We start from the raw sequence: 21,559 nt of genomic DNA, 5'->3' as shown, positions 1-21,559 counted from the left end.
GAATCACCAAAAAAAAAAATCATCATCCTATCTATTCTTCCTCTCTTTGTCTCTCTGTTTTTGTGAAGACATGGTTCTTCATCTTCCTGTTTCTTTTTCGTCTCTTGGTTTTTTTCTTCTTGTACGAATCGAATGCATCATTATTCTATGTTCTTCTGTGTTTATCATATGTTTATTATCGATTTCAATAGCAAAAGGCGAAAATAAAATAAGTATCTAATGTATTTCTCCTATTCAGTCTTTCTCTTTTTCCAGAAAATGGCTTCACAAAATGAGTTTGCGTCACATTTTGTGAAGTCTGCGAAGTAAAATCATCATCTAAAGTAGTATTTTCTCCAGAAAATGGCTTCACACAATGATTTTGCTTCACATTTTATCATCCTTTTTTTAGCTTGTTTTTCTCTTCGCATATTCGCTTACTGCGAAGCAAAATCATCATTTTTCAAGTGTCTTTTTCTTCGCAGATTCGATCTTTGTAGCGTTTCTTTCATTATTTTTCTAAAATGACTTAATTTTTGTGAATGTGGAATACAAATGCATCAATCACAATGATCCGTTTATCTTGAATACAAAGGTATCAATCACAGTGAGGGGTGATTGGGATGTCATGAAGATGGTGAAGACCGAGGCATCAAATCCAACTGTTTAGCTTGAATACAAAGGCATCAATCACAGCGAGAGGTGATTGAGATGTTCTAGTTCCTTTTGCTTCTGAACTTCCTCCCAAAGGCCATTAATTCTGCATGACACTGCCGATTTTTCTTGCATTTGTAAAGCCTGGAAGCACTCTAATGTTATGATTATTGTTTAGGGTTTAGGGTTTGAATTATTGTTCCAATCTTGTTGTAAATTCTGATAATGTTGTGATTTAATGTTATAATTATTGTTGTAATCTTGTTGTTATGATTTTGATAATTTAATGATTTTAATGTTATATACCACTTCGTATTTTTCGCAAACTGCGAAGCCTGCTAAGGTAAATACTACTTCAGTACATGATTTTGCTTCATAATTTGCGAAAACTACGAAGAAAAAGTCATTCTACGAAGTAGTATTTACTGAAGGGAAATTAGACAAGCCTAGGCACAGTGAAACTATAATTTTTTTATCTATTTCCTTTTCCCAAGATCCGCTACTTGTTATTTCATATAAAGAGGGATTAAACAAAAGTACATTTGGTTGAAGAACTATCTATCATTGCAAACAAAGTGCCCATGTAGATGTCATGTCAATCACGAACACAATCAAAAACCAAAACTAAAAGTTAGTAATCAACCAAATATCAATCAACTATAGATTGACTCTAACGGTATCCACACAAATTAAGAAACGAATGGAACAGAGTCGAGTGAGAGACGAGAAGAAATCCTATTTCTAATATAGTGTTGGCCAAAATTTGCTAAGTAGGGGTCTATTTATAGTGTTCAATTAATTGAATCCCAATTCAATTAGGTTTAGTAAATTAGAATCCTAACGTACTTAGATATTCTATTTAGATAATAATTGTATTTATCAAACATTATCTTATATCTAATATAAAATATATTTAATAAATATTATCCTAATCCCATTAGGATAATTAATTAGGTAATGATAACAATAAAAATATATAATACATTATATTATCTAACTAATATTATCTTTTTAATTGATTTAACCATAAATATAACCTAATTATTTATCTAAATAAATCATTTAAATAACCCTAATTATATACTATATATTTTGGGACCCTATGTCTCCCTCTTAAATTATTATTCCGTCCTCCGGTCTTAATTCTATGTGTGACCAACTAGGTTCTTACCGCAGCTAGTCGTATATGTTTATTTAAATTAAATTAACTAAACTAATTTAATTCTAAACGTATAACGGAATAAGTGCGCAGACTGTTTTATCAGAATCGTCACATTCCCTTAGAGCGATAAGAAGTCAGGTTGATTCTAACGTTTTCCTTCTAGTATTAGGTCCGATATAATTCGATCCTTTATTAGCTATATCCTTAAACGAATATGTAACTATGGAATATGTTAAGTTACATATAATGAGATGTCTGTTTTACTTGTTCAGGTAGAATTAACTCTGAATAGATATGTTAAGTAAAATCTTCATTTCTACTCTTAACCCTATCACCTTGTAAGGGTTTCAGTTAATTCTTCCATAAAAGGCACATGGATATATCTCTTATCTATCAAGAGTGACGAATGCTCAATCTAACATTAATTATCCTGCAATTACTTTATGTGATACCCAACCCTGCTCTCACACACCCCATGCCCCCTGTAGCAGATTGTGCTCGCACAAAATCAAAGCATCACACTCCATAATCTAGAATCATTAATTAATGTTTATTTGAGTGTGAGGATTACTTATACCTACTAATACCATTTTAGATGAAACATGTGACACTAGATAAATCCATCCATCCTGATATCTCAAGTCGAGTCCCCAATCCTAATGAACTCCTTCACCGGATCCATGTAACTGTCTAGATATCTCCATATCTAAAACTTGTGAGATCAGCTCTCCATTCACAACATAAAACATTATTACATTCAAGACTCAACAACATTATGTTAATCCCTATAAACACATTACTTGACTTGGGGTTATTTGAAGTTTATCAGTTTTATTATAAAGTTTTGTCTCACTTCATGCTTGTATGAACACTTTATGATTATTTAAATAAACTTCGGGATTTCTTTTATTTAACTTGACTAGTTCTGATAAAAGATAAATGCCTTTATATAGTTAAACTTACTATATCTCATAAAACAAACGATAATGAACAATTCATTTACAACTGGTTTATATCCTACAACAATTGATTATAAGACACTAAACCCCGACATCTCCCACTTGGACTAAAGCCAATTGTTCCTAAAACTAATCCTCGAAGAATTCTAATGATGATCATGAACTCTCTGGCTTAAGGCTTTCGTCAATGGATCTGCAATGTTGTCCTTTGTGGGTACTCTTTTGACTCTCACATCTCCTCTGGCTACAACCTCTATGATGAAATGGTATTGCATGAGATAATGCTTGGATCCATTATAAGACAGTGGTTCATTTTCTTTATGCAATGGCTCCATTGTTATCATAGTTGTTGTCTTGTGATGTGACTCTAGCAAGTGTACTAGATACAAGTAATAAAGTGATAAGTCAAATATCGTATCCACAGGGATTGAGATCCAAAATTATATTAGAAAATCGTTGCTGAACAGTGTGTATGGGTAAAGATACCTTCTTAGAGGGGTTGATTGTTTGAGTTTGGTCAGTTAAGACAAAAGAGTGCTACTTCTATGAAAGATATGACAAATAGATGATAGTTTAAAAGGTAGAACAGGCTAAGCACTGCCAAACAGGTAGTGCAAGGTCATACAACAATCCAACGAATTAATAACAATACCAATGAAGTCAAAGTATCAGCTTTAATGCCCACTTAAGTCAACTTTCGTGTGTTCTTAAGTTTCTAAGATTTACTAGAACCAATAGCGTCCTAAAGGAACTTTCTTTCTTACATTAAGATCAAAGCTGCATTTCTGTTAAGAAAACCTTAGACACAACCATCTAACATATCTGCTTCGAGGTTGCGAGATTGACAGAGAAATCAGTGAAGATGTAAGTAGTGTCCTAACATTCATCTATCACATGCATAAATGCCGAAGCACAAAAATATAAACCCTCATCAACACATCATTGGTAAAATAATACAAATTCATTGCAAAGGTTATAAGACTTACATCACCGGCCGGGCTGGCTATGCCTGTTCAAAATGGATTACTCACTCATATCAAGCAGTGAGTAATCAGAAGTTCTTGTTACATTCAGAAACTCCATTGGAGTTCTCTTCTAACGCCTAAAAAGTGACTTTTCTGCTCTACACAAAATATCCGATCTCCCCTAGTCTTCCCTTCGCTACATCTATTTAAAGGAGAAAGACCAGGGCCAAAATTGGTACCCGAAAGTACCCTTACAAAATAATACAGAAATAAGTCAACTCCACTAAAACTAAACAATCAGAAATGATTATGGATCCTTTTGACCCTTGAACACTCAAGGGTCGAAACTTCTTGTCATCATGCTACTTTAGGTAACGCCACTGAAACACCTTTTCACTTGCTGCCTCTACCACGCCCACCTCTATTCTGTCGCTGTCCGTCATCAGAATATCCGGCGTTTGACCGCTGGATCATAGAAAGGCTCCACTCCTTTTTGGCAGTTGCGAAATAAGCTGTTTCCAGCATGTTTAGCTTAATCTTTACTTATCTGCAATAAAACATTAATCAGCCCTTCATTTTTGCAATATAACAGAAAACACCCCTATTCTATTATGAATATCGTGTTAAAACTTAGTCAATTTCATGCCTAACAAATACCCCCAAATTGAATCTTTGCTTGTCCTCAAGCAACCAAATGTAAGAAGGAAAAATATTTTAAGAGTTAGGAATGAAATAGTACAGAGAATGATTATGGAGAAAAGAAATTGTTTCATTCAGCGGGGAAGTTGACAGATGCGAGCTATGATCTCATTGAAAAGTTAAAGCTTGTTTTAAACTGTGTGCCTTTAATCGAGAAATTCCTTAAAGCTTAAAATTAGACTTCTACTTTCACAAGGAGCAACAAACTCGCCAGACAGGCCTCACTGAGGACTGGAATAATTCACTCACTCTCGTATGGCATTTATTTACCATAAGAAAAGGAATGCAACTTCACTCTTTAGCTCAGTCACCACATCCTTAGGGTGTGAGTTTGCCTTTTGGTCCTGAATCTATGGGTCAACATTCTTCCAAACATAGTCCAAAGGACTTGACAAAGGTTGTAATGTTGGGCTCAGGTTCTAGTTTGACAGTGAGAAGCTATTTAAGTGTATAAATTCTGTCTTTATGCAAATTATTTAACCTACTCAGCTTTCAACAGCTTAGCATTTCTTTCCTTACCCGACCCACACAACCTGATTCTCATAACAAACTACCCTTTCTATTCATAGTGAATAATCATTAAAGATTTTTCCATCCAAACACATGATTCCCAGGTTCCTTTCTATCTTTTCTTTAGCATTATCTGCTCAATCACCTTTGTTTTCCTGATTTGTGTGTCTTTAAAAACACATAATTTCAAATTAAGCAGTTGGTTTTGAAGCACAAGACAGAATTCAGGTTATTTAGGAATATCAGTGAAAGGAAGGGGTTTCATTGCGTGGTTTTCAGAAAGAATAGGTTATGGCTCAAGTTGGTTATCCTGAAATTTTGAGTGCAAAGCACATGTGGCTTTTTGTGTAGTGGAAAGGGAATCTAGTTGCCTTTTTCCTCCTATGATTGTTAAAAAGAATCTCCATTTCAACAGGGCAAACCAAGGCAAATTCTCCCTAAAGATAGTGAGTGCTGGCCCACTCAGAAAAAATCAATGCATAATGTAGACGCACTTGCAGGCTCGAGTTCTCACTATTTTGGGGGAAATGCATTTAGGCAAGGGTTACTAATTGTGAAAGAAGATTTAAAAATTTCAAAATTTTCGGAACTTCCAGACTCGGGGAGACAAAGTTCAAATAACTAAAACTAGACAAATCCATTATAAAACGCACAGTCTGTACAGTAATTCCCGTGAACACAAAACAATCGAAGAGATTTAATAAACAAGGAGACTAGACAGCAACGAAAAGAATACAAAGGATATTTACATCAAAGATTCTCAAGGGCGTATTTGCTACACACCAAATCAATTAAATTAACAACCTGAATAAACATTTATCATGTTATGCCTGCATATATTGTGATGTGTAACTCCCCACCCCCAAATTAAAACGGAACATTATCCTCAATGTTATCAGGATGGCAGCAAATTATAGACAATAAATGCAAAATAACATAAGCAGAGTGCACAATTTGAAAGAGTAAGGGTGTTAGATGTTACCAAATGCTAGGACAGCGACCAATGTGACGAATCAGACGGGCTGGGAAAGAGAGGAGTTAACCTCTCTATCCGCAGTGGCAGGAATGCCCCCCCCCCCCTTTCGAGGAAGCATCAGCATTAGCATTAGCAGGTGTTTCAGGTGTTTTTTTTACCGGACTTTTGATGGAAAAACCGGATGGACTCCCCTTGCCATGCTCCTCAATACAGATGGTTTTGAGCATGTCTATCGATCCCTGTTATGACTCATACTTTTGCTCAAGGGCAAATATCATTTCTCGGTTGGCTTGGTTTTGAGCAAACAGGGCATTGAACTTGTCAAGGATGTCCTCGCTCGAAAGCTTTGCACATTTCTTATAGTAATCCAGATCCTTTGGCCACTCAACTTGCTCTGAATCCGACGATACCGACACAGTTGGTTCACTTTTCCTCTTCCGGCTTTCAACTCTCCTGGTCGCAACAAAGTCCACCATCCAAACCCACTTTCCATTCACCAGTTTGCCAAACAACATTTTCTGCAGACTCTTAAGATCAATCTGGTCCGGGTGGTTCATAATAGTGAGCCGAGAGTGGTCCTTAGGCTTAAAAACTCCTATGGATTCAACAATTCTAGTGACAATGCTCCCACAGCAGATGAGCGAAGAGTTCTTTTTACAAAAAGCACTGATGTACTCCCTAAACGAGTAACCTAAATTCATCCTTGGCCCGATTGCCATACTCCACAAGGCTGTAAGGTCTGCATGCGGCATGGTGGCTTGATTTTCGCGAGCAAAAATTGTTCCGGAGACCAGCTTATGCAAGTAACGAACAGCATAATCATCAATATTTGACGCCTTGCAAATGCTCCCGTCATAATGTTGCTGTCCCAAAATAGAATTCCAGAAGGCAGTAGTGTCAAAGACATCAGGGGTCTTGGTGAATGCTTCCTTGTAGCTCTCGGACTCCAGGTCATCATCGTCCGAAGTGCCTAACAAACAGTTAAACATGTTGAGCGAGGGCCTCTGAGTGTGACCCATGAGCCTAAAACTGAACTTCCCCTCTTCATCAGGGTCAGTGATGTTGGAAATTAGGCTAAGGTATAGCAGCGGAAATATAAATTTTTTAACCTATTTCCATTTAACCACAAGATCCGTTAACCGTTATTTCATATAAAGAAGGATAAGAAGAAATACCTTTTAGAAGTTCTATCTACCGTTGCAAACGAAGTGCCCACAACTTCAAAAGAGATAGAAACTGTCTACCAATCTTCCCCTATCCGAAACAGACATTCCAGTCTTCCGAACGACAATCCCTTCGGTGGAAACGTGGAAGAATATGTCTAGAAGCTCCTGTCCAAATATCGCGACGATCTGACGGTTCAATATTCAGAAATCCGTGAAATCGTGAACTGACCTGATGTAAGAGTAGTAAAACGAATTTCTCCCTTTTGTTTGTTTTTCTTCTTCGAGTTCCCAAACACGAAATAAAACACGGGAAGATTAATTTAGAATCAACCGTTGAATAGCAACCAAAGTAGATTGCCTCTAATTAATCAACACAAGATCAAGGATAAAAGAAATAGATGAAATCAATTGATCAAACGAAGCCGTAGAGAAATCTCGTCCTCGAACTAGGGGTGTCGAATTTTCTCTCTCTTGGACTAGGTGAATTTCGAAAATCACAAGTAGGGTATGGCTTGCTTGGATTTTGAAAATCTAAAGGGAAGGGGTATTTATAATCTCTTGTATCTAATCTCTAGTTAGATAGAATTAGGTTACTGAATAGGAATTCCATTCGGAATAGAATTCCTAATTATTATCTCACTATATATCTAATATATTAAGGATAATAATAATAACCTTATTGGATAATAATAGGAGTATTTTAATCTAATTAAGACTCCTAACTTATTTATCTCTTAATTAATTTAATTCATAATCCTAATCTAATTAGGAATAACAAAATCAAATTAATTATTCATGTATTCTATTACATGAATTTCGACCCCCCATTGGTCCATGGGCCTTATTGGGCTCAATTGGGCTTCCATCAATTAATTAACATCTATCTCTCTTTTAGGTTCCAAGTCTTATGTGTGATCCATTAGGTTCTTATTGCTTCTAGCCGTATGCAACGTTATTAAATTAATTTTCAAAGAATTATATTTAATCTTTGCATAACGGAATGATGTACAAAGTATGTGATTAGCAAGTCCGTAATCATTCCCCCAGAGCTATAAGAAGACAGGTTGATTCTGTCGTTAACCTTTTCGTATTAGTTACATTATAATTCGATCCTTTATCAACTACATCCTTGAACTGAATCTTATGACTATAGGTGATGTCAAGTCACATATAGCGAGGCGTTCGTTTTACTTGTACAGGTCGAGTCAACTCAAAAAGATAGGTTAAGTAAAATCTGTATTTCTTACTCTTAAGCTATCACCTTGCAAGGATTTAGAGTCGAGTCTTCCACAAGCGATCCATGGATGTATCTCCCATTTATCGGGAGTGATAAATGCTCAATCCAATATATAACAACTCCGCAATTACTTCCTGTGATACCCAACGTCTACTGTTCACACCCCAGAGTCATCTATGTTAAGGATCGTGTTACACCAGAGTCAAAGCATCACATTCCGTAATCCAGAATACCAATTAATATTCCTTTGAGTCTGAGGATTAGTTATACCTATTAATACCAATGAAATGAACAGGTGACAAGGATGAATCTACCCATCCTGTTATCTCAAATCGGATCCCCAATCCTAATGAACAATGTTTCATCGGATCTATGTAACTGTCCAGATATCTGTATATATGAAGCTTGTGAGATCAGCTTTCTGTCGGACAGAAGACATTGTTACATACAAATCTCAATAGTGATATGTCAATCCCAAACATATCACTTGACTTGGGGTGGTTTTAAGTTTATCAGTTTACTATAAAGTTTTGTCTCACTTCATGCTTGTATGAACACTTTATAATCACTTTAAATAAACTTACGGATTTCCTTTTATTAGACTTTATTTAGTGCTTAAAAGGGATTGCCTTTATATAGTTATAAAACATATATCTCATTAAACAAATGATATAAAGAACAATTCATTTACATTAAGTTTGTACCCTAGAACAATTGTCTATAGGACACTAAACCCCAACATACTCCCACTTGGACTAAAGCCAATTGTTTCTAAAACTTATCCCAGTAGAAGTTAAATGACGATCATGTATTCTCTGGGTTAAAGGCTCTGTCAACGGATCTGCAACGTTGTCCTCTGTAGGTACTCTTTCTATTCTCACATCTCCTCTAGCCACAATCTCTCTAATGATGTGGTATCGCTTAAGGTAATTCTTGGATGCATTATGAGACCGTGGTTCCTTTGCTTGCGCAATGGCTCCATTGTTATCACAGTACAGTGTAATGGGATTGACAATGTCAGGCACCACACCTAGTTCTGTAATAAACTTTCTAATCCAAACCGCTTCCTTTGCTGCTTCCGCAGCTGCGATATACTCTGACTCGTTCGTAGAGAAAGCTACGCTTCCCTGCTTGGAACTCTTCCAACTGACCGCGCCCCCATTCAAGATAAACACGTATCCTGATTGGGATTTATAATCATTCTCATCTGTGAGATGACTTCGTCTGAAAATCCTTCTATTTTGAGATCACCTTCTCCGTACACTAGGAACATATCTTTAGTTCTTCTCAAGTACTTAAGAATGTTCTTGACGGCAATCCAATGGTCATCTCCCGGATTCCCTTGGTAACGACTCGTTATAGATAACGCGAATGCTACGTCAGGTCTAGTGCATAGCATAGCATATATAATCGAACCGATTGCTCTAGCGTACGGGACTACATCCATGCGTCGTTTATCATCATCGGTTTTAGGACATTGATGATTGTTTAACTTCACTCCATGTAACATGGGTAAGTTACCTCGTTTCGATTCAAGCATGCTAAACCGATTTAGCACCTTTTCAATGTATGTAGCCTGTGAAAGACCAAGCAGTCTTCTCGATCTATCTCTATAGATCTGTATACCAAGTATATAAGCTGCTTCACCAAGGTCTTTCATTGAGAAGTTACCAGATAACCATACTTTCACTGACTGTAAGAGAGCAACGTCATTTCCCATTAATAATATATCGTCCACATATAGTATAAGAAATGCTATAGAGCTCCCACTTGCTTTCTTGTAAATGCAAGCTTCTTCGCAATTTTGTTCAAAACCAAATTGTTTTATGGTTTCGTCAAAACGCTTATTCCAGCTTCTAGATGCTTGCTTGAGTCCATAAATGGATCTCTGAAGTTTGCAAACTTTATTTGCATCCTTCGATATGAAACCTTCAGGCTGCATCATATATACATCCTCAAGCAGGTTTCCGTTTAGGAAAGCTGTTTTCACATCCATTTGCCAAATCTCATAATCGTAGTGAGCGGCAATTGCAAGCATGATTCTGATTGATTTGGACATAGCCACAGGAGAGAAAGTTTCGTCATAATCAATTCCTTGCTTCTGACGATATCCTTTCGCTACTAACCTAGCTTTGTAGGTGCTAACATTTCCATCCATGTCTGTCTTCTTTTTGAAGATCCACCTGCACCCAATGGGTATTATCCCTTCGGGTGGATCAACCAAAGTCCACACTTGGTTAGTATACATGGAATCCATTTCAGAATCCATGGCCTCAAGCCATGCTTTAGAATCTGGACTAGTAAGAGCCTCTTCGTAGTTTTCGGGTTCGTCGTCTAACACGGGAACCTCATTATCATCTCCCACTATAAAACCATATCTAACTGGGAGTTCACAAACTCTTTGTGATCTACGAATAGGTGGCACTGGAGTCTCATCTAATGAGACTCCTTCAGGTACCTCAACCGCCTCTGTTGTTTCAGTCGGTGTTTCTTCTTTTTGAACTTCGCCAAGTTCAATCATGCTTCCCTTTTATGTTTCTTCGAGAAACTCTTTCTCTAAGAAGGTTGCGTGCTTGGATACGATTACTTTCTGATCATCTGGATGATAGAAGTAATATCCCATAGTTTCCTTAGGGTATCCAATGAAGAAACATTTATCAGATTTCGAATCTAGTTTGTCGGACGCAATGCGTTTGACAAAGGCTGAACAACCCCATACTCTCATAAATGAAAACACGGGTTTCCTACCAACGAACAATTCATATGGTGTGGAACTAGCAGATTTTGTTGGTACTCGATTTAGGGTGAAGAGGGCAGTTTCTAAGGCATAGCCCCAGAACGTCTTTGGAAGCAAGGCCATGCTCATCATGGATCGTACCATATCTAATAGGGTACGGTTTCTCCTCTCGGACACACCATTGTGTTGTGGTGTATAGGGAGGTGTCCATTGTGAGCATATCCCACATTCCGTTAGATAATTCAGAAAATCATCTGAAAGATATTCGCCACCTCGATCAGATCGAAGCGTCTTTATTTTCTTTCCTAATTGATTTTCTACTTCATTCTTGAAGCATTTGAATTTCTAAAAAGCTTCTGACTTGTGCTTTATCAAGTAGATGTAACCATATCGGGTATGGTCATCTATGAAGCTTATGAAGAATCTGAATCCTCCTCTTACTTGGACTGACATAGGACCACATACATCTGAATGAATGAGTCCTAGAGTGTTTGATACACGCTCACCTTTATTGCTAAATGGTGTCTTTGTCATTTTACCTTTTAAACATGATTCGCATGTTTCCAATGATTCGGGATCGATTGGATCTATAAGCCCATCTGAATGTAGCTTTAGCATGCGTCTCTTGTTTATATGGCCTAAACGACAATGCCACAAGTAAGTTGAATTATCTAGCTTATGTCTTTTGGTATCAATTGCAAAAACAGGAATTTTGTTATCTAACAAATAAATCCCATTTTGTGAAATTCCTGAAAAATAAAAGATGGAATCTTTATAAAAATTGCAACTCTTGTCTTTTATTGAAATATGAAAAGCCGTCGTCAACAAGGCGGCTAATAGAAATAATATTTCTAGATATTCCTGGAATATCCTCAGGCAGCATCCGGTATCAAGTACCAAAAGATTCAGACTGTGAAATTTCAATATAAAACATACCAGATGTTGAAGTCCCAGCTTCTTCCCCTTTTGAGGAAGGCTAGGTACACCAACAGTTTCTTTTCCAATGCCCGTCTTTACCACAGAAGTGGCACTCTCCTTTGGGCTTCTTCACTTCCTTTCCCTTAGTTTTGTTGGGCACGGCTTTCTTACCTTTCTTGGGATATTTAGGATTGGGAGAATTCCCTTTCCTCTTCTTTGATCCCTCTATGACAAGAGCCGGTATGGCTTTGTCTTTCTTCATATTGGGCTCAACTGACTTGAGCATATTTGCAAGCTCTTCAAGAGAGTTTTGCAAGTCATTCATCTGATAGTTCATAATGAACTGTGAATAACTCTCTGGGAGGGATTGAAGAATTAAGTCTATGCTTAATTCGTTATCCATCGTAAATCCAATACTAGAAAGTTTGGTAATGTAGCCAATCATCTTGACACAATGTGTCATGACAGATGTGCCCTCTTGCATCCTACTACGATATAGCAACTTGGAGATCTCGTAGCGTTCACACCTGGTTTGTTTCCCAAACAATTCCTTTAGGTGCATGATGATGGAATAGGCATCCATTTCATCATGTTGCCTTTGTAATTCCGGTGTCATCGATGCAAGTATGATGCATCCGGCATGATCATCATCAGCCTTATGCTTCTGGTAAGCATCAATTTCCTCAATGGGAGCATCATCAGCAGGGAGAGGGGGTATCGATGTATCAAGTACATACCCTATTTTATCGAACTTCAAAACAATTTTGAAGTTACGAAACCAGTCGGTGAAGTTTGAACCATTCAATTTGTTATCGGTAAGAATATTTTGCAGATTGGTTTTAGTCATGATTATAAGAGTGGGTTTAATTAAACCTGCGAGTGAGAAAGAGTAAACGTATGTCATTCATTTGCTTAAAGTATATCAATCTATAATTATAGGCCTTTTAGTTTATTTTATATTGCTCCCACTATTTTACCAAATTAATAGCCCTCCATATTAATTCGAAGAATTTCACAAATCCTTTAGTGAGCTAGGATCCTAACTCCTGAGATTTCGCCTTGAGTTTACTCAACAAGCTAGTCTCATTCATTAGGTAGATTCATGTAATCAATCGCATCTTTAATGTGATTCCTAGGTTATTGGGTTACTAACCACATTAGTAACTAATATGCTATTCATATTAATCCCAACCGTATTGCCCATTAGTTTATGACAACATGAGTTTACTCATCCAATTATCATAATCTAATTTAAGTATTACCCCATATTCATGAAAAGTAATTTTCGATAATTCAGGTGTTACCGAAAGGACCCCGAGCTTGAGTTTACTCAACAACCCAAAGGCCCTCAGCACTGCCGGCTGAATTATAATATTAGGGAGGGGCAACCGATTTTTTAATAACTTGTTTATTTACTTAACTTTTTAATGAGGGATTTTATTTTAGGTCTCATAATCTAACTTAGTCTTGATTTGCTTTAGCATACATCAGACACATACATTCACATACATTGGCGTTATGGACATATCATCTAAACTATTCCGTCGAGCCAGAGACGGAATAAAAGGGCAAACCTAAGGAAATACTAACTATTACATATTTCTCTTTAGGTCCTCCGTCTTCTCCATGGCGCCTTGAAATTACATATTAATTTCTATACTACTAAAGAAAACTTCAATTGAATTGAAGGGAATCAGATGAGAGGAGAAATTACAATAGATAGTAGAAAGGCAGGACTCGCAGGCCCTATTTCAAAAATACCAAAAGACTAAAAGAGGGTCCAAATATGTCCATAACTCCAAACATGCATAGACTCAATTAAATAAATTTAATTGGTTGATTACATAACTATCTTATGTAATATTTATGTTAATCACATTAACTTATCAAATTAACTTTCATCCAATTTTACTTCTAATAGTTTTCGTATCTTTTATATTAACTTTTAGATTAATATAACTACACAAAACTTTAATTATGCACGTCCCAATTATTTTGATTTTAATTCATTTAACATTTTGATTTACAAATTGGTAAAACAAACTTTTAAACAAATTTTCATTCGATAATCAAAACAGAAAACTATCAATTTCTGAAACATATATATTTAAATATAAAAACGATTTTAAAATTTTTTAAATATATATATATCAACCAATCGTTGGTTGGCGCAGTGGTAGCATGGAGCTGCGCTTGGTAGGGCGGTCTCAGGATCGATCCCCCACAACAACGATTGGGAGGGGTTTAATTACCGTAATCCTTGGACCCGCCCCGAATCCGGATTAGTCGGTCAATGTGGTTTAGAGTACCGGATGATTTAACAATATATATATATATATATATATATATATATATATATATATATATATATATATATCAGTTTTAAAACGATTTTCAGAAAATAGGAAAAACTACTATAGATTTCCGTTTTATCTTTAGAATTAATAAAACTGATTTTATCAATCTAACTATAAAACTAATAGATTTTGTTATAATGATTATCAACCAAAATAATTAGGAACATACGCATAATCTGTTTTAATTAACAATTAATTAAAACTTATTTATCTTTAGAATTAATTAATCAAAACAATTTGTTAATTAATCCTAACTATAAATATTTATTCAATCCTATTGAAAACTTCTAAATTTTCATATATGAAATAACGGATTTAACCTGGCTCTGATACCACTGTTGGAAATTAGGGTAAGGTATAGCAGCGGAAATATAAAATTTTTAACCTATTTCCATTTAACCACAAGATCCGTTAACAGTTATTTCATATAGAGAAGGATAAGAAGAAATACCTTTTAGAAGTTCTATCTACCATTGCAAACGAAGTGCCCACAACTTCAAAAGAGATAGAAACTGTCTACCAATCTGCCCCTATCCAAAACAGACCTCCCAGACCTCCGAACCACAATCCCTTCAGTTGAAACGTGGAAGAATATGTCTAGAAGCTCCTGTCCAAAATTCGCGACGATCCGACGGTTCAATCTCCAGAAATCCGCGAAATCGTGAACTGACCTGATGTAGGAGTAGTAAAACGAATTTCTCCCTTTTGTTTGTTTTTCTTCTTCGAGTTTCCAAACACGAAATAAAACACGAGAAGATTAATTTAGAATCAACCGTTGAATAGCAACCAAAGTAGATTGCCTCTAATTAATCAACACAAGATCAAGGATAAAAGAAATAGATGAAATCAATTGATCAAACGAAGCCGTAGAGAAATCTCGTCCTCGAACTAGGGGTGCCGAATTTTCTCTCTCTTGGACTAGGTGAATTTCGAAAATCACAAGTAGGGTATGGCTTGCTTGTATTTCGAAAATCTCAAGGGAAGGGGTATTTATAATCTCTTGTGTCTAATCCCTAGTTAGATAGAATTAGGTTACTGAATAGGAATTCCATTCGGAATAGAATTCCTAATTATTATCTCACTATATATCTAATATATTAAGATAATAATAATAACCTTATTGGATAATAATAGGAGTATTTTAATCTAATTAAAACTCCTAACTTATTTATCTCTTAATTAATTTAATTCATAATCCTAATCTAATTAGGAATAACAAAATCAAATTAATTATTCATGTATTCTATTACATGAATTTCGACCCCCCTTGGTCCATGGGCCTTATTGTGCTCAATTGGGCTTCCATCAATTAATTAACATCTATCTCTCTTTTAGGTTCCAAGTCTTATGTGTGATCCATTAGGTTCTTATTGCTTCTAGCCGTATGCAACGTTATTAAATTAATTTTCAAAGAATTATATTTAATCTTTGCATAACGGAATGATGTACAAAGTATGTGATTAGCAAGTCCGTAATCATTCCCCCAGAACTATAAGAAGACAGGTTGATTCTGTCGTTAACCTTTCCGTATTAGTTACAGTATAATTCGATCCTTTATCAACTACATCCTTGAACTGAATCTTATGACTATGGGTGATGTCAAGTCACATATAGCCAGACGTTCGTTTTACTTGTACAGGCCGAGTCAACTCAAAAAGATAGGTTAAGTGAAATCTGTATTTCTTACTCTTAAGCTATCACCTTGCAAGGATTTAGAGTCGAGTCTTCCACAAGCGATCTATGGATGTATCTCCCATTTATCGGGAGTGATAAATGCTCAATCCAATATATAACGACTCCGCAATTACTTCATGTGATACCCAACATCTACTGTTCACACCCCAGAGTCATCTCTATTAAGGATCGTGTTACACCAGAGTCAAAGCATCACATTCCGTAATCCAGAATACCAATTAATATTCCTTTGAGTCTGAGGATTAGTTATACCTATTAATACCAATGAGATGAACAGGTGACAAGGATGAATCTACCCATCCTGTTATCTCAAATCGGATCCCCAATCCTAATGAACAACGTTTCATCGGATCTATGTAACTGTCCAGATATCTGTATATATGAAGCTTGTGAGATCAGCTTTCTGTCGGACAGAAGACATTGTTACATACAAGTCTCAACAGTGATATGTCAATCCCAAACATATCACTTGACTTGGGGTGGTTTTAAGTTTATCAGTTTACTATAAAGTTTTGTCTCACTTCATGCTTGTATGAACACTTTATAATCACTTTAAATAAACTTACGGATTTCCTTTTATTAGACTTTATTTAGTGCTTAAAAGGGATTGCCTTTATATAGTTATAAAACATATATCTCATTAAACAAATGATATAAAGAACAATTCATTTACATTAAGTTTGTATCCTAGAACAATTATCTATAGGACACTAAACCCCAACAAGTGATCTCAGCATCGTGCCTGAAAGTCGCCAGGAACTCTAACGTCAGTTCTTTGTATGCCGGCTCTGTCATCTCAAAGAAACAGCCGAAATGGCCTGCTTCCATGAGCTTGCACACACGTTCAGTAAGCTTGAGCCTCTTCAGAGTGTCCCAACAAACTGTTCGTATGGGCCCGAATTCAAGTTTAGCCAGATCTTCGTAGTACTTTTGCACCTCAGCATCTTTGAACTGAGAGAGCTTTTTCACTAGCTTTTCATCCGGAACGAAAGCGACTGTGCTTGGTTCCGTCATCTTTCCTTTTTCTTTCTCCTTCTTGGTCGAGCCCTCGACTTTTACGTGCTTTCCCGAACCACGAGTTCTCATCTGTAAATCAAACTAAATAGGTGCCTCTGCAACTGTGTATGAGAAAAATAATTCTTGGTAAAGGTGAGAGAGAATAGTGCGTGAAGACTAATTAGGGTACCCAGCAGTCTGTGTCCTTTAAGTAGAAAAGAGGAGACAGATCTCTTGAACTACCACCCTAAAGATCATCTCCTAATCTGCCACCTGGAATAAGTTATATGGAGAGATGACCATTCCAGGCGAAAAGACGCAAGGGTACCGTAATTATTCAATTACGGCACACCATCCACTTTTGTTTTTTACCGAGGAGGCGTTTAGGCTGAAATTATAGCCTATGACAGTGGATTTGATGTGTCCCTTATCCTTCTGCTTTGTGTGTTTATTATTTTTATTTTGAATTTATTCCCCCCCAAAAACTCTTACGACCTAGCTCCACATCCTTACAAAGATTACACAAGCAAAACTTAAAACTTCACTCTTATTGACAAGGGTAGAAGTTTTATATTTTTCCTTGTGAATATATCTATTTGACTTGATTGCATGGTTAAAGCAAAAATGAGAGAATGTAATTGTTATCAGGTAAATGACTTAACACATGATGAAGGATAAAAAAAATAAAAAGGAATTGTTGGAGGGGTACTTTCTTGCTGCAATTGGTGTTTGCAGCGAACACCCTGTGTCTCTGATCAATGGTGCGAAGGGTACTGGAAGTGAACAGTGTCAATCTTCCTTTTGTGGTCATTCTCAAGATACGGTTTGAGACGCTGCCCGTTCACTTTGAAAGGGGCATCACCGGTTTTGAAAATTTCCACAGCTCCATGCTCGAACACCCTGTTTACCGTGAATGGTCCTGACCATCACGACTTTAGCTTTCATGGAAACAGCCTCAGTCTTGAATTGTATAACATGACATTTTGTCCTTCGTAAAAGACTTTTTCCTGGATCTTTTTATCGTGCCACTATTTGGTCTTCTCTTTGTAGTTTACTGCATTCTCATACGAGAACAGCCTGAACTCTTCCATGTCACAGAAGTGAAGTTTTCACTGATCTCCAACAGCCTGTTGCTCAAAATTTAAAAATATTAATTCCCAAAAAGCCTTGTGTTCCATTTCAACCGGCAGGTGACAAGATTTTCCGTATAACAATCTAAACGGAGACATTCCGATTGGTGTTTTATAGGCCGTCCTATATGCCCAAAGAGCATCGTCAAGCTTGTTTGCCCAGTCTCTCCTAGAACTGCCAACAGTTTTTTCTAAAATTCTTTTGATTTCACGATTGGAAATCTCCACTTGTCCACTTGTTTGTGGATGGTAAGGTGTGGCAATTCTGTGAGAGACTCCAAGCTTGCCCATCAGCTTTTCAAATTTGGCATTGCAAAAGTGGGTTCCTTGATCACTAATGATCGCTCGTGGGACACCGAATCTGGCAAACAGCCTTTTCAGGAATTTTACAACCACACGGGCATCATTGGTGGGACTAGCTATTGCTTCAACCCACTTGCTCACATAATCTACAACCACTAAGATATATTTATTCCCAAAAGACATAGGGAATGGACCTATAAAATCTATTCCCCAGATATCAAAAATTTCACAAACAACTATGTTGTTGAGGGGCATGGAATTTCTAGCCGAGATATTGCCTGTTCGTTGGCACTCATTGCAAGTGTTAACGAATAGATGGGCATCTTTAAAAAGTGTTGGCCAGAAAAAACCTGATTGAAGAACCTTGGCTGCAGTTCTGCTAGTGCTATGGTGCCCTCCAGCTTCTCGGTCATGACAATAGCTTAGAACATCCTGTTGCTCCTCCTGAGATATACATCTTCGAATAATTTGATCAGCACAAAACCTGAAAAGATAGGGGTCTTCCTAAAAATAATATTTAATTTCAGCAAAAAACTTCCTCCTCTGATTAGTGGACAGGTTGTGCGGCTTAAGTGAACTCGCTAGGTAATTAGCTGTTGGTGTGCCCTAGTTCATAGGCATTGGTTCTTATAAAATGTATTTGTGTCACATTAATAAAGGCATTAATCTAGTTCATTTATATCTTGTGCTATAATATGAATAGAGAATCCATTGATTGATAATCGTAAAAACATATCCCAAGTCTATTCTATCATGGGAATGATTAGGACCACAGACTTGTATATTCGATGACTGTATGGTAGTAATTGATACTAGCCATAGTACTTGATAAGTCAGTTGTGAATATGGGTACATATGGTATACATGTGACTGGATCGATCCGCTCGAGAAAACTACATGGTGGTTGTGTCATTAGTTTTCTTAAGTAGGTCTCTAACTGTCTTCAGACCAGATTTCATTATAATATCAATATGGGATCCGGTTCACTTTGACATACGCCTAACAGGTCTGTAACAGGATGCTAAATACGGGTATGATTGGGTGAACAGGTGAACACGTTGGTATTGATATTGAAGTGATGGAATTACCACTCATGTAATAGTGAGATGATATCACAGGCCACTTGATAAGTGAGATTGATAAGTGTGTGGCCACACCCTGATAAGTAGTTTACTTATCTGTTTCATCAATCTACTTAAGATCAAGAAATATCATAAACATCAGAGAGGATGACAGCCGCCATGCCTCTAGTTTATAATATCGATATCAAATGGTAAAAGAAGTTAAGAGATAATTACAGGGTCTCTGCATCTTTAGACTGCTGAAACTCTGTCTTAGTTAGGGGCAGTAATGGTTTGCTAGAACCCACTTACTGTCTGTGGGTTGTGAGCCCACTGCTAGCTAAGGACAGTCCCATAGGATCGTGCACATCGAACATCTGAGTTAGAACTTATAGAACAGTACATTGGAGAGATGAAATTAATTAATTGATTGATAGTAAAATATCAAAGTAATTAATTGGTGGTTAATTAATTGATTAATTGATACTTTGTATCAAGGTAATTGATTAATGGTCTTAAGTGTTGAGTATTTAATTGATTAATTAGTTTACGGGATGTAATTAATTAATTTGTAAATTAATGAAATTGCATTTGGTGAATAATTAATTAAACTAATACGTTAATTTATTAATTAGTGTTGTTTATTTAATTGGGGTAATTAAATTTAATCTAATCATAATTAGTTGCATAGAATAAATATTATTGGTATTTATTTATGTAATTAGATTAGGATTGGATTAGTTTTGTAATTAACCAATTAACCCTAAACCAATTAGGTTTAGGAATACACTATATATATAAATTAAAACACTAAAACCCGAATTTAACCAACATATTCATTCGGCCAACACAATTGCTTTGAAGAGCAATAACTAAATCCACATCCATCATTCATGGAATAGTGGGTTTTATTGGCTAATTACACTATCTCTCCTGTTATTCTTCCGTTCTTCGGCTAGCACCGGTTCTGGCTCGATAGCTGTTCGTGCACCTGACTACGGAGATCTTACTACCTTGTGGATTCTTCAGCCGTCTCTAGAAGAGACAGTCCGGGTATGTTTATATCCTTAAAGGGATCAAAAGGTTTTATTCAATCAATGCTTAACAGACAAAGATCAAACTCAAAGGGATTAGAAATAAATTTTAAACCGCAATTCCGCTGCGCTACAGTTGATTAACTGGCTTTAATCCCTAACAGTGGTATCAGAGCCATGGTTTAGTCCGTTTTGATTGATTGAAAAATTAATATGATTTGGTTTTATTATTTTTCCAAATCAAGTTTTTGAAATTTCCTATTAATTCCTCATGTAGAAATTGTTCTAGGAAGTTTTCAATTTTATTTCTGTCTGTTTTTTTGTTGTGTTTGGTTCTGAAATTATTTTTAGAATAATAAATTTAAAAAAAAAAAATACAGCAGCAGTTTTTATTTATACAGTATAAAAAAATAGTTTCGGACACGGAATAGCAGTCGCGGGACTGCTGTCCGCGAACAGCAGCCCCGCGGCTGTTGTTGGGCGGACAGCAGCGCTATTGCTGTCCGCCAGACAGTAGCCACGGGGCTGCTGTCCGTGGACAGCAGCCCCGTCGCTGTCCCGGGTCCGTTAAAAATTCAGAATTAGTCTAATTTTGGATTTAACGGGACTGATTTTAATCTTTAAAAAATTTCACGGGTATTTTAATAAAATCAGGGCCCTAATACCGTTTAATTTATTAAACGTGTTTTGAATGAAAATTAATTGGTATTAAAACGTTTTTGATTGGCATGCATATTTAATTTTAATCGAATTGACAATTTGTGTAAAATTGAATATGGTTAATTTGTGAAATTGGCCCAATAAACCGTGACACCGGTTTAAATTGGGAGGGCTAAATTTTGGATATGTGACGACCCTAAAATTCAGAGGGAGCAAAATTGTAATTTTGCATATAAATGGATGTTAACCGTTTGGGCCTTTATGGGCCTTAGTCACATATGGTAAAATTGGCGATTTCACCCTAAGTAACTCGGCTTAACTTTATTAGATGATTTTGGAATGCCATGATCATGCATTATAT

Source organism: Euphorbia lathyris, chromosome 1, assembly GCF_963576675.1.
Source record: "Euphorbia lathyris chromosome 1, ddEupLath1.1, whole genome shotgun sequence".
In the NCBI taxonomy this organism is placed as follows: Eukaryota; Viridiplantae; Streptophyta; class Magnoliopsida; order Malpighiales; family Euphorbiaceae; genus Euphorbia; species Euphorbia lathyris.
Note: the sequence above shows the minus strand (reverse complement) of the source record.